Source organism: Protopterus annectens, chromosome 12.part0 (assembly GCF_019279795.1).
Source record: "Protopterus annectens isolate FY-2018-M chromosome 12.part0, PAN1.0, whole genome shotgun sequence".
NCBI lineage: Eukaryota > Metazoa > Chordata > Ceratodontiformes > Protopteridae > Protopterus > Protopterus annectens.
The window spans coordinates 503,694,370-503,709,309 of record NC_056746.1 but is presented as its reverse complement, the minus strand read 5'-3'; the positions used below and the strand labels follow the sequence as shown (position 1 = coordinate 503,709,309).

Below are 14,940 nucleotides of genomic sequence, written 5' to 3'. Positions count from 1 at the left end.
AGGTGTCACAGAATAGTACTTGTCAGAAAATAAAGGCTACACTGTTATATGCTGCATCTAAACAGAACAGAAAATACATTTGCAAGAATGCAAAAATGAAGTGAAGTATTCTTTCTTATGTTTGACTTTTACTTTAGATTGGGTGTCAACAAATAGGGCAAATAGGGCTTGTCAGGCAGTTAAGCCCATGTTACTGCCTGTTGGTTTTGATTATTTTTTAACAAGTGAATTAAGGTGAGTCAATTAATACAGTCTCTGCATGCTATATGTTACTGCCCTCAATTAGGTGTCACAAAATAGTGATTTGTCAGACACTCGATACTTTGTGGCTATGTGTTACTTCCAAATGGTGCAACAAATACATCTGCAAGTATGTAAAACAGTGACATGTTCCTCATGCTACTTTGTTATAACATGTCATGACCAGGTATTACAGAATAGTGCTTGTTATATAATAAAGACAGAAGTATAAGTAGGCAAATAAATACATAAATAAGTATTGTTAAGTGCTGCTTACCACTGATCTTTTTTTTTTTACTAGACCATTAGTGGGATACAGTTAATAAACCCCCTACATGTTGTGGTACTTTCATCTCCAATCAAGTATCACAGAATAGAGTTTGTTAAATATTAAAGACCACGTTGCTACATGTTGCTTTCTCGGGACATCTCCCGCAGTCGTCTCTATCATTCCAACACTTCAATGGTTTCAGTGACATTGGCTTCAATTAAATGAAATGAGATGACATTGATTCATAAAATGTGTAACAAAGTGGACAAGGTTCATAATTTCCTTGTGGACTATGCAAGATCATGCAAGTCAGTTTGCATAGTCAAAAAGGGTGGGGCAATTCAGAAAAATCACCAAAACCTTGCTTGCCCTGGGGCATCTATAAATTACACTGGTAAGTAGTTCTTTGGCATTTCACATCTAAATACAGTGGCTGTGTGGCTGCCACACTTCAGAGACTGCTATGGGATTAAGGATACAAAGTTTATACACACATTGATAGTTTCCAACGTGCAGCATTATTTACTATTGGACAAATTTCATAAATCAGTGCACAGATACTGGCACATGCTTTGCAGTTGACTGATTTGTGCTGATTGGTATCCTGTCACTGACTTACGTAATGTGTTAGTATTAAAAATGTAAATAGTCATAAGTAACATTCACTGCACAACAGTGGAATAGTAAAGTTGCATTATCAAGATGTTTACACATATACATCACACTGAGTGCAGTACAGATTCAGGGCTGCCAGTAAATTCCACCAATTATTTCAAAGGCTTTAGTTTTAGCATTTAAACATGCCATGGTTGTTGCTGTTGCTTACATTTTTTCCCTTAAAAGTAAAGTATGATAAACCTTTCCTAATTTCAAATGAAGATTATTTTCAGGGCATGTGAAATCTGCTTTATATTTATAATGATATCACATATCTCAGTAAAATATTGCTTTATAATCTTTAGTTTGACTGACATATATATTGTTTTAATTTGAAAGCTGCTTTTTTTTCTTTTTACCAGTATTATACAAAATCAGAGTGGTTCTTAATGTCAAGGAACAGCTAATTCAGTGTTTTATTAAGCTTGCCCCCCCTGCAAAAGTGGTATTTTCTAGAGGTTTCACCCCTATTTCTTAATAAAGCTTTCCCTAGGGTCGAGCCACAGCATGACTTTTGTCTGTAATCTCATGGCCTACTCATTCAAATGTTTCATTAGGTTTACCCCCTACAAAAGTGGTAGTTTTTAGAGGTTTTACCCCCCCTGCACCCCATTACTTAATAAAACATCCTCCAGGATCGAACCAGTATTTAAATGGGGGCCAAACTAAGCAAAATGGTCCTTTGATGAGCTTGTTCTCAGTTAAGAGGACTGCTCCCTACAAAATGGTTCATGAGAACTGTTTATTTTCCAGTAACTTTGAATTTTTATTTCTATATTTTAGGCAAAACAGGCATTTCCCACAAGGAGTTTAATTGTGTAGTATATTTATGAAGCTCTTCTGTGAATGTAGGCCTCTGACTTTGGTAAGTATGTATTTTTATGCCGTCTGGTTTGCCTGCAGCCTTGACAGTTCTGCTCAGAACAGCTTTTTATGCTGGTTATGCCTGTTATATATTTTTGTCATTTGAGAACTCCCAGTACCATCTCGTATTACATGCTCACTGTCAGCTCATTTTGTGCATATTCCCTTAAGTCTTTTTCCATTTGCATTGCAAGTACCAGTCCCCTTTGTTTATGTCAGTACAGTCTGGGGTTTTGTTTTGCACGTAAAATCATTGTGCATATCTTTTCATTTAATATATATACATATACACACACACACACACACACACACATATATATATATATATATATATATTTATTTTTATATGTACATATACATACACTATTTTTATATGTACATATATATATATGTATATATATATATATATATATATATATATATATATATATGCATATATATATATATATATATATGTGTATATATATATATATATATATATATATATATAGCTATGTATCTGTCTATATAGACATAGAAAGAGAAAGGGACCAATGCAAACACATTATACATTCCCCTGACACATACATTCTTTTGTAATCCATTCAAATACAAAGTCACTCCATTCTCTCACCAAAAAAAAAAACATACACACTTCCACACCACTTATATACAAACATTAACACACTACACACACACACACACACACACACACACACACTCACCAGTGAATGCAGTAGTACTTATAATAATTTTTTTTTTACCCTTAGATGTCAGCGTGTGAGCTTGCGGACCATCTAATCATATGTGCCAACACTAATAGACACACTAATAATTATAACATTTTTTTTTTGCAGGGCGATAAGCCCTCATGCACTCCCACATGCTTGCAACTTTATATATCTAAAACTGTACAACAGCAAGCAAAGGGCATATTCCCAATCCTTTCTGTATTGTCATCTCACACAGCCAAAATCAGACACCTTTTAAGCATCTGTGAAAAAATGTATTGATTGACTGTGCCAAAATTTTGACAGTTGTGCACAAGTTGATTAGATTAATGAAGCTGAATGTATGTATGTATATATTCACATATGTATGTAAGACAATCTGATAATTACAGGTATGTCTATGAAAAGTGTAAAGAGAAAACTTTAAACTCACTAGGCAAAACAATGTGGAGTCCCAAAATGCTTATCATTGCTGTTTCACACTTAAAATATTCCTATTTGCACCATTGCACGTGGTGCCTGGAGTGACCATAATGCTACTGGTGCTGGTTTTGCCAGGAAATGCTTTTAATCTTTCTAGTAACCTTCATGAATTTGATTTTTAATTGCCAGTGCTGATAGGGTTGAGGCATAAAGCCCTGATTACAGCTCAGGTGACCTGAGTTTGATTAATGGTTTGGACACTTAAAGGCGTTGTCCGGGTAGGATGGGTGTGCCTATCCGGGGGGAGCAGTGGGATATACCAGTATGCACCTAGGCACAATTCTTAAGAGAAGAAGCAGTGTTGTGGTGGGCATTCTGGGGAGCTGGCCACTGCGTGGTGTAGCACTCATTAGCAAGTGCATGGGTGCACGCACTTGTAAGGGAATGGTATTGTGAGTTCCTGCAGTAATGTGGGAAGCCCATCCTCCAACCCATGGGTGGGGTTAGGAACTTACAAAAAAAAGTACTGTCACTGTCGGGATGCTAATGAGGGCACAACACTCCAATGTCTGCCTAAATGATGGCCCCTTCAGACAACTTTCTCCCTAGTGGTTCTTTCAGACTCCTCATCACTAAGGAACAAATGGTCCCAAATCCTTTTGCGGTAGATATGTAGATATGATGGTTGACAGGAAAAGAGAGAAAAAGCATCTAGAAAAAAATTAATTTTTAATCACCAAGGCTTTAAAGGACCTTTTGACCTCATTGATACCTACATAAGGGTAGAGTGTTGTGTGTCCTATAAAGTCTGTAGATGCACCCCAGTCTGCCCTGCAAGAGTAACATGTCATGCATCCATGGACTTAAATGTACGCATAACACCCTGTTTTTTTGCTGACATCACTGAGGTCAAACAGTCCTTTAAACATCTAAACATCTTACATACAAAGGATTTTACAAAAAAAAAATAAATAAAAGTGGTTTGTGGTCAAATTAGCACCAGTTGCATTCTGGCAGATAAAGGAATCAATGCGCAGTGGTGCGATTAATAACTGTGAAGGAACATTTTAATATTACCAAAACAAATCGGAAATACTATCAAATAGTTCTCTTTAACAAAGGCTTTTTTTCAGAAGGCCTCACAGTCAGATTTGGGAGTTTGTGTCGCACTTGCTGCAGATAAGTAAATGGAAGCACCCCAAAGCGGGTGACTTAATAGAAGGTACTAGAAAAGATTGTGACTAGGTGTTTTACTTAAGAGAAAAGCATTTATCGTCATTGCAGGGCATCCTAAGAATTATAAAAATATAAGAAAAAAATGTCCATTTTTGAGCTCAGTGATTAAGGAGATAATGGCTTGCCATATTACGAGTCAGATACTTGCTGAGTTACTTCTGAATTGGGTTCAAAAATTATGTTGTATATCAGATAACACCAAGGTGCATGACTCAGCATCGTACCTGGCTATTTCTGGAATTGGGTCCAGAAATTAGGTTGTATATCAGATGATCTGATACAGCGAGATTCACCAGCCGTGCCATCAGGACTGATTAATAAATAAAACTGTTTTTGGCTTCAGACACCTTCCCTTGTCCATGTTACACTGATACCTGCTGTCTGTGTCGGGTTATATCTCACTCCCACCACAAAAACTGTCAGAGCAAGAAAGAAAAACTCAGGGTGCAGTCGGATTCTTTTGAAATAATTTGAAGTATTTTGAGTGACATTGCTTTGGTTTACATTTAACTATGTTGTTAGTTTAGTTTAGTTAGTTAAACTACAGATTACTACTGACAAAAGATCTTTATATTAATAACATGTCCATAGAATTCTGTGTATTAGACCCTCACTCTGTATTGTTTCTATTCTTAATATAATATTTCTTTAGAACTCTTTTAAGCTTTAGACCATTATTGTATGTTGTCTCTAGTTTTATTTAGCATTTACTTATCTATTAAAACATTAAAGTATGTATTATTTTCATTGTTTGTAGTTTTTCTTCCCGTCCGTCTGATGAAAAGGAGCTTTTCTTGTCGAAACCAAATGTCCCGAATAATAAAAGTACATACATACATAAACAATGTAAAAAGCCGATAAAAACTCGTTGAATGGTTCACTCACCAAAACGAAAATACAAATGTCAAAATAAGCTGTGAACCAACCACCAGGAGCACTCAGCTAAAAGTTCTTATCACTCGAAAAGCTGGAACAGAAATATTCACCAAGTGAAACAGCCAAAACTAATCCATGAACTCCACATAAAAATGTTATTCCTTCATTGAAATGAAAAGATGCTACTCCGTCTTAAAAACGAGCAATCTTTTAATAAGAACAAACAAGAATAAGCGCTTTCACGCGGTTAAAACCCCGCTTCATCAGATTCCATTAGTACAATGCATAAGCTTAAACTTATATATTGCCAAAGGCGGGAAAAAACACTAATTAATGTGCCAATTAATCAATGATCAAATCATAGTGCATGTCGCTAGGCAACTATTATATCAAAAAACATTACTACTTTAAAAACATCAGTATAAGAAACATAGATATATACATATTCTTGAACTCACATATATAACTCAAAATGCAGAGTTTAAAGCCATCACATATTACTATTCCAAATCGTTTGTTTATAAACTAACATTGTTGGTCTCAATTGGAAAAATGGGACACATAAACCTTATATTGATATACAAAAAACTGTCCTCATGGATACTATAGATAGACCAGCACATTATACTTGGTAAGTCCAAACAATATCACATCGTAATACAACCCACTCACACTTTTGTGTTTATAGCACTTCAGCCCACAATCACTACTCAACTACTCAAATAAAGACAATGTCGTCCATCCGACTCTGGCCAATCAATCATGAGCCCAAACATTCCCATATTAAAATACTGTGAAACTTTCCATCATAAACATATCTAAAACAAAAGCACATCCACGCAAAACAGCCATAGTCAGCATGGCCAAACATAGAAAGTGCACTTACCAAAAAGATCGCATTCACTCATCAATGCCGTCCCATACCACAACATCTGTTCCAAAGGGAACGGAACTGTAAGTCAGGCTAAAAGTACACCAACGCATGCCTGAATATCCAAACCCCGATCAAAATGATTCAAAAGATAAAGCAACAACATGCAACCGGAACTACCCTCACAAGAGAGGGCGTGGATGCAAACCATGCGTAAACACGTAGATGTAAAGTATGAGCTTTAAGTCATACTGTTTATGAAAATCCCAGCTAGGTTTTATATCTAGCTTCATTGTATTTAGCATGGCCTGGCTAACATAAACATCAGGCCAAAAATCAAATCTAGAAACTAAGTTCTGATCGTTGTATTATCAGGCCAAGCAATCATCGTCAGCAATACCAATCGCTAATCAATATGTAGCCAGAACAGCAATACTCATATACTCAATCGATAGGAATCACACTTCGTTCCACAGTAAATACAGTACTTTCAAACAAACACTATTCTTTAACATGATACTCAAATGTATATGTGAATGTTAAAAAATATATAATATATAATATATACAATGAATAAACAAAAAATAGTAAAACTAATATTAATATTCAATCCATGAAAAATTAATATAGTCAAAAATCCATATATAACTGGACTGACATAAAGCCCATCCTTTCATGTTCTGCCTGAATTCCATATCACAACGAACACAAAACCTTATAGGCAGACATTGTTTATACATCTAGAAATTTCCTATATACATATATATATGAATGAAGTCATATATGGACAATACAAATGTTAAGTAATACAAAATACATAATTTAATATGACTTAACATATAGACTAAAAATAAAAATGAAAAGTAGAAATGTGTATGTGTATATGAATGACAATGAATGTATTCATTCAATATGCATCCTATGTACACTGTCATTATACTATGGTCACTCTATAAGTTATTGAGTGCCTATTAGTCAGTGTTTACTGAAAAATCAATCAAAAAAATCAATCAAAAAGCTAATGTATGTCTACTTATTGAAATTCAGAACTAAGGTTCATAAGATCACATATTATCAGTTATAAAAAACAAGAACACTGATTTTAACTACATCTACATAAAACTTGAATAATAGGCTCAATTATATAACTTTATCTATGAATTCCAAGATCTATGATCCTGAAAAACCTATATAGAAAGGCAATAATCTATATTACATATTTCAATTACACACAAATAGGCAGAATAACAATTAGCCTCACTATAAAACTACTAGAAGAAATTCTAGCATGAAAACAAATAATGTAAATAACTAAAAATGTGAATGTATGCATAACAACCCATAAAAATCTGAGTGAAACCTAGTCTATGGATGAACTCAAAACTGGTGATACGAATATATGTGAATTGTTTTCCATAGAAAGCTAAAGGTAGATATTAAAGAATATTAACGTGATAGTAGTACTGGTTTCAAGGATATAGAACTGTTAATTCCTGGTACTAAATGGGCTCCTAGTTTCAAAATCCAGTGTAATTCAGTAGTAGCTAAATTATTTTCCTTATTACCTTCTCTATTACTATCATTCACTATTTGTAGGACCCTGAATGTAAATGAATGTGATGGATTCTCAATAACATGCTTTGCTAGTGCATTCGTCTCTACCTTCTTTCTAATGTCATATAGATGATTGTAAATACGTTCATGTAGTTTTCTTTTAGTTAGACCTACATAGAACGATGTACATTTAATGCAAGTAGCAAGGTATATGACATGACTCAGCATCGTACCTGGCTATTTCTGGAATTGGGTCCAGAAATTAGGTTGTATATCAGATGATCTGATACAGCGAGATTCACCAGCCGTGCCATCAGGACTGATTAATAAATAAAACTGTTTTTGGCTTCAGACACCTTCCCTTGTCCATGTTACACTGATACCTGCTGTCTGTGTCGGGTTATATCTCACTCCCACCACAAAAACTGTCAGAGCAAGAAAGAAAAACTCAGGGTGCAGTCGGATTCTTTTGAAATAATTTGAAGTATTTTGAGTGACATTGCTTTGGTTTACATTTAACTATGTTGTTAGTTTAGTTTAGTTAGTTAAACTACAGATTACTACTGACAAAAGATCTTTATATTAATAACATGTCCATAGAATTCTGTGTATTAGACCCTCACTCTGTATTGTTTCTATTCTTAATATAATATTTCTTTAGAACTCTTTTAAGCTTTAGACCATTATTGTATGTTGTCTCTAGTTTTATTTAGCATTTACTTATCTATTAAAACATTAAAGTATGCATTATTTTCATTGTTTGTAGTTTTTCTTCCCGTCCGTCTGATGAAAAGGAGCTTTTCTTGTCGAAACCAACTGTCCCGAATAATAAAAGTACATACATACATACATACCTTATTTCAAGGGAATTTTTTCACTTTATTTCTCTTCACCTTCCATATCACTTCTAGACCTAGTCGTTAACATTTAATTACCTGCGTAACTACAATATTAATATTTTCTGCCCTACCTAGTTCTTTCCCTCATCTCTATTTCTTTGAATTTATAAGCAATGATCACATTTTCTTTTATTTATCTGACAAATCTACTAATACACCTCTTCAGATGCTCAATGTTCAACATCTAGTAATGATTAAGTATATTTTATACAGTAATACTTGTCTCTATTTTCACATGAATGTAATGTATTTGTGATTACTTAAGGACAACGTCTTACTGTGAGGTGACAACGCTACCGCAGCACCACCACCGCAGTATTAACTAGAATTTTCTACAATTGTTAAACATCTGGTTGGGTTTGTTTGTTCTGATTTTTGTTTTCCAGCCTTCCTCCCTATTGGTATCCTGTTTTTATACTTGGTGGCTTTGCAGTTGCCCGCCCCTACTGTAAATTTGATCTGGGACACTCCTCCCAGTCTAGTATCATTACCTCATTCTACCTAATCCAGGATTTGAGAAGGCCAACCCAGTTGGTTTCTGCTCCTCCTTTCCCCTTTCCACTTTACAAAAAAATATATATATTTCTAAGCTTGTTTCCTGCCTTTCCGCAGCTTAAGTATACTTCCCCCTTCTTTTTCCTTTTAACTTAATTGCTTAATGAATATCAGTTAGCCTTAGTAAATGGCTCTGTATTTGCAAAGATACATCAGCTTAACAGACAGTACTGCTTACAGCCTTAGTGCAATAGATGAACAGCATACACAGTACTATTTGTATTCTGTTCATCTATTGCACTAAGGCTGTAAGCAGTATTGACTGTTAAGCTGATGTATCTTTGCAAATACAGAGCCATTTACTAAGGCTAATTGATATTCATTAAGCAATTAAGTGAACTGGAAAGTGAAGGGGGAGTGTATTTAAGCAGCTTTGCATCTGCTGTTAGTTGTCTCAAGAAGTTTAGTTATTTAACTAGACGAAAAGCGCTTAACTTCACTTGGTATTACTACTGGTTTTATTTTTGTTATTTTAATAAAGAGCTGAAGAGTCTGAGGTGCTGTCTCTTCCTGTCTTGACTTGTTTTGTTTTGTTACATTAGGAGTGATACTTACCCAGTCCTACAGAACAGACTGTTCTCTTTCCAACGTAGTATTGGTCACGTACTGCAAATGTAACGTGCAGCTTCATATTAACCTGTTGCAAGTGTCTGAAGCCTTCCTTAAATACCTGGAAAAGGTTTGGGTTAGTTGTGGCCTGAAAGTCTTGGAAATAGCACTGTATAATTGATACATGTCCTGTCCCTTATGGTCCCTTCAGTGACAACAGGACCATTATGATTTAATTTTCTGACGCAAAATAAAAAAAAAGGGGGGGGGGCTAGCATTAGCACTTGACTGAGAACTGAAAGTTCACACTGAGCTCCATTTAGAGGCAGCTGACACAATTTCATCTGCATGTGGAAGAAATCTCAGGCAAGGGTTGGCAAGAGGGTGTGCATGTTACATTATTGGTTATGATGTGAGTTCAGGAAGGTTTGAAAACTCCCATACTCAGTGTCCTGTCTTACTGGTATGTTTTCAAGGACTAGCACTGCTAGTTTAGCACTGTTTTTATTTTCCTTTCTGATGGTAGGTTTACAGAATGAGACCATCAGATACTCAGGGCTGTTTGAGTGGCTTTTTTGATCTAGAGTGAGAGCATCTATTTTTAGAAGTCTTGCTGTATCACCTCTTTAGGGAAAAGCTGTTGAGCTTTGTGTAGGTGTTTGTGTATTGACTTATGGCAGAGAGAGAGAGACTCTGTCTCTCTACCTGCAGTGTGTGATTTTAGAAAAACACATTTTTAGGGATATTAACTAGTAAGCCCTGAATTCAGTTTTTCCCTGCCTTCTTTCCCAAGGGCTGCATACATTTAATGACATCACACAAGACCTTGTAAAGTCTACATGTAGCACATGTTTCCAGCATTAACTGCTGCAACATCACTTAACTCTCCGAGTTTGCCAACTTGGTATGTAAATCTTTGCAGTACATACTGAATTGTACTACTAGATTTTTCTTGCAATTTAACACTATCGAGGTTTGATGCCTTGTTATGGTGTATGCTTCATTTGAAGTGTGTGTTGTGCATGGAAAATCATTTCTACTTTACTATATGACAATTCTTAATACCAGTGTACAGTTATTCATTTCTTTTTACTGAGTTCCTGCAGGAAATTATAGTTATTAGCTCATGTGACATTATCTCTGTATTTTTTGTTATAGCATATCTAAATGGACGAGTTTTATTTCTGCTTGAGAACGGCTTTTCTCTCATGTTTTCCTCTACTGGCAGAAAAAGAATTTACTTCCCATATCAAAACTCTTCTTTTAATAATGCTAGTCATTCAAAAAGGTAAGAAAGAACAAGCTATGCAAGCACTAGACGGTAAAAAGGAAATTGTACTGTCAGAAATGTATTAGCTTTTTAAAAAGCACACTTTGCAATATTTACTTCCCTGTTGGTAGAGAATGCTCTTAAAGATAACTTAGTTTTACTCTCTTAATGTAGTCAGTTTCTGGGGCATTGCACCATGGAGATGATTCACCTTCACAGTGACTTTCTGCAGTAAAAATTGTAGATGTGAAAGGATAATATTATCTCTTATTTGGCTCTTAACCCCATCCTTTCAACTAGGAAACTACTAAAGTGGTGATTAAGGTGTCACATACACACATACACAGTCGCTGTCAAGCACGTGCTCTCTCTCACACACACACACACACACACACACACACACACACACACACACACACACACACTAGTGAACCCTCAACACACACTCTACTAGTGAACCCTCAACATGGTGACTATACTCACACACACACACACTCTGCTAGTAGTGAACCCTCAACATGGTGACTATAGTCTCACAGACACGCACTGACACACACATTCACAGTTGGCTAGGAATCCCCCAGCATGCGTATTAAGGAACACACACACACGCACACACGTGTAAGCCCTACACTTAGGCACTGTTAGAATCATGATGTGTTGAAGGTCTTGGGTTTGAGCCTCAGATGAGAGCTAATATTATCATTTCATTTCCATGATTCCAACGATGCCTAAGCAGTGGTCTTTCTCTGCTTTGTGTTGTTGTTGTTGTTGTCTTTCGGCTTTTCCCGATCAGGGGTCACCACAGCAGAACTCCGGTCCGGTAATGATTGGCAGTAGATTTTTCACGAATGCCAAGGTGCCAGCTCAACATCCAACCTTCAACGAAGGCACGCCTATTTACGCATGTCTTTCGAACGCCCACCCAACTGGGGTGAGGACATGCAGACTCCACACAGAAGGCATTCCCCGCACTCCAGCCGAGAATCGAATGGGAGAACTTCTTGCTGTAAGGCAACAACGATACCGCTGCACTACAGCAGAATCTTTCTCTGTTTTGTGTGTGTGTGCACCACCGCGGAATCTTTCTCTGTTTTGTGTGTGTGTTTGTAATTTCTCCAGTGAAATGCACTTTAAACCATCTCTATCCTGCCACACTACTTATCAGTGTTTTCGATGTTTCTTCCTCATCAGAAAGACAGTTTGATCGCAGGCAAGACTGTCTGTAGTGCTAGATATCTCAGGTTATCTTAAACTCCATAAAATCTAAATTACACCTGACAGCTGTGTCTGATCCTGCATTGTTTGTTAGACAAGGACAGCTCTTTGGCCTCAAATTATGGTTGCATACAAGTTTTTCAGAGTTGTTCATTCTCCTTTTTGGAAACCATTTACAGAGCTGAGGTGAATAATTGCCATCCTCTGCTCATGGAATGTTCATTTGCATGTCAAGCTGTACTGCAGCAGACAACACTTGTCATATATTTTAAGACATGCTGAGAGAAACTGTAAGAGCTGTTAATTCTTTGTTCATAGGTGAAGACTGGGCTAGGTGCCGTGAAGGGTCATTTTAAGGCTAGCCAAATTACCTAAGATTAGAATCACACCCTGTATTTTATGTTTATAAGGTGAAGACCTTAACCATTATACCAAACCCACCCCATATTTGTTGACATATAGACTGCTATGTTCTTATACCTTGTATAGACCTACGGTAAGTGTTAGAGCTCATACTACAATTCACTAAAGTGGAAAAAATAAATTCCAACTGTATGATTAAAGAGCACTATGGTCCCAAACCCATCTATGTACTAACTTTGTGCTGTAGTTTGTAATAGGCGGAATAGTCTGATAAACTGAAAGCTCTGAACTAACATATATATATATATATATATATATATATATATATATATATATATATATATGTGTGTATAAAACAGGCCAACAAATATGTTGTAATATTATGTGTTTTTGCATTTCAATAGTTTTCCTTTTGCTACATGCAAACTTAGTCATTGCTTGAGATAGTAGAAAGTATTCTGCCATTTGGAAGATTTAGAAGATGGCGCCTTGAATGGCTGCGGCTACTCGGCTGGTGATGTGCATTCTGTGTTTTTTGTGTTACTGTGTGAGATCTATCGATCTGGCGTCTGTTTAACTTGGTCAGGTGTTTGGTTGTCATGGAGTTTTTTTTTTGGCTTGGCCTTATGGATTGCTTGTTTTTGGAAGATCGTTGGACTGCTACGGAGATTGTTGGGGCTGACTGGGCCTTTGGAGGTGGAGGCTGCACTGAGTGCTGCTAGGGAAAACCCGACTTCATTTACTGGTTTAGATATGTGTCTGGATTTTTGAATTCTGTTGAGTTGGAGGGGACTGGTCTGGGACTTAGAGGGTTCTGACGTTGAGGATGGAGCTGGCGATGGGTGGATGGAGAGAATTGCTGCAGTTGTCCAGGCCTTATTTGGTTCTGTTGCATCATGAGGACCGTTCTAGGACATGGGACATAGGACATTGCTGGTGTTGAGATGGAGGTAGTGACGGTGTGGACAGTGGGGATGGTGAGAATTACTGCATTCACTGTGGAAGCCACTGTGATGAGTAGAACTTGGCTATTGCAGCTTGGTGCCTTTGGATGACTTGGATTTTGTTGTTGTTGTTGCTGGTGTCATTCTTGTTTATATGTATTTTTTTTTTTTTTTGCATTTATGTTTGCACATGAGCTTGGAGAAACATTGAGCTTGGAGAAACGTAATTTCATACAGCTGTGCACTGCTGTTGTATGGTCTGAATGACAGTAAAGTTACTTTGACATGACTTTGAAATTAGCAATCTTTTTTTTTTCTTTCAAGATGTAAAAGACAGAAAGGAAGAAGGAAAGGGAAAAGCTGTCAAGGATATAACTGTAGAAACTATCTGCATAAATATCCCATGCATGGGTCCCCTCAAATTAACTTATGAATATTGTGTGATTGTTTCAGTCTCTGTTGTTATATGGTTATGACTCAATACACGTCAGTTAACTTTGATACCACTTCCAGGTAATCCATAGGTCACACCTGATTAAAAAAACATACAGAACAGCTTTCACAAAGCACTGTGATCTGTATATGAAGTGTAGCCAGGAGGGATGTTGGTTTTAAAACTGCTGTCTGACACAACTTCCTTAGAGTTTTGGACTCATTTGGAGAAGTATCTGCTAGTGAGACTGGACATCACTGATGCACTAGAGCTTTAAAAAGGAAAGAAATACCTGCTTCTTTTGATCATGTTTACCCATGAGGATGCATCACTGGGCCTGAACTGGTCTGCCTTCTTCGCACTACACTACTACAGCCTAAAAATAAATACAGACAGAAGGTGACATTCCACAAAAAGATATTCTGTTATGCTTCCTGCAAACTATTTGCCCATTATAGTCACCTGTGTTTTTATATTAAACAATACCAGTGGTTACTTACTGCATCTTACATTATTAGAAACATCATATACTAAAGGAATGCTGAACGTGCATGCAAACCATAGTGGACGTCTTTGAAAAGTTCTGTTCCAGAAGTTGTAAGCTGATTCATTTTTATTGGTTCATTGATACATTTTTAAAACAAAATAGACTGTCCACCATTGACAGACTGATTATTTTTTCAATATGCCTGCCCTGTTCTCCAGGATCACCTTAAAGTGGAATGACATTTAATTTTGCTGTTGGCCTTAAAATGTCATAGTGTAGTGCTTGCATTTTAGCTTTTTTTTTCAGATTGTTCAACTAAAATGTTTTTGTGGGCTTGTGGTAGAAAATAGTATGTGTGTATGATTAATAGTTTGCCTGCAGTTGATGTTTACTGAGGGATGTTTTTTGCAGTTTTGACATAACTGTTTGATCTCAGAATTCTTACTAAGACGTCAGGGGGTGAGAGTTACGTGTTTCAGCTTCTGTAGAACTCTGAACTTGGTCATCATGTTACCTGCTG

The 14,940-nt window shown here is 36.5% G+C and overlaps 1 protein-coding gene across 4 annotated transcripts in view; it reads left to right on the top strand.

The window, feature by feature from the left end:
- The window catches only part of EEF2K (eukaryotic elongation factor 2 kinase), a 469,356-nt gene that overhangs the window by 52,163 nt on the left and 402,253 nt on the right, over positions 1 to 14,940 (top strand). The window lies entirely within an intron of this gene.